The sequence below is a fragment of the Haliaeetus leucocephalus genome, unplaced genomic scaffold, assembly GCF_000737465.1.
Source record: "Haliaeetus leucocephalus isolate CR32 unplaced genomic scaffold, Haliaeetus_leucocephalus-4.0 Scaffold162, whole genome shotgun sequence".
Classification (NCBI taxonomy): domain Eukaryota; kingdom Metazoa; phylum Chordata; class Aves; order Accipitriformes; family Accipitridae; genus Haliaeetus; species Haliaeetus leucocephalus.
Genome location: NW_010972598.1, coordinates 12,221,517 through 12,221,955, shown reverse-complemented (window position 1 = coordinate 12,221,955; position 439 = coordinate 12,221,517). Strand labels below are relative to the sequence as shown.

The 439-nt window shown below is 70.4% G+C and overlaps 1 protein-coding gene across 4 annotated transcripts in view; it reads right to left on the bottom strand.

Moving 5' to 3' along the window:
* DMTN (dematin actin binding protein) overlaps positions 1-439 on the bottom strand; it is a 7,821-nt gene that overhangs the window by 7,098 nt on the left and 284 nt on the right. The window lies entirely within an intron of this gene.

Sequence of the window (439 nt, the reverse complement as noted above, 5' to 3'; positions counted from 1 at the left end):
CGGGGTGATGGGAGTTTGGCCCCTCGGTGCCTTGCCAGCCGAGCTGGATGGGGCTCCAAAATCCCGTGCCCATGGCAAGACCCCAACCGCCACGGCCCCGCCACGCCACACGCAGGGAGCGTCAAACCCCATCACAGCCTGTGCCCGGGGGGGGGGGGGGGGGGGGGAAAGGGGGGCCCCCCCGCTTCCAGCAACAGTGCTGAGACCCCACAAACTCACTCCACAAGTGGGGCTGGGAATGGCTGGGCTGCTCCAGCCTCCTCCCTTGGGACACACGGTGGCAATGTCCCCAGGGAAGAAGGACGGGGGATGTCCCTGCTCTGCCGGCAGCGGCCGAGCTCCGCTGGGGGGGGTCTCCCGGGGGGGTGAAGTGGGGTGCTGGGAGCACTGTGCTGCTGTGGAGGGGACACGGGTGGGAGTCCAGGGGAGGGGGGACCCC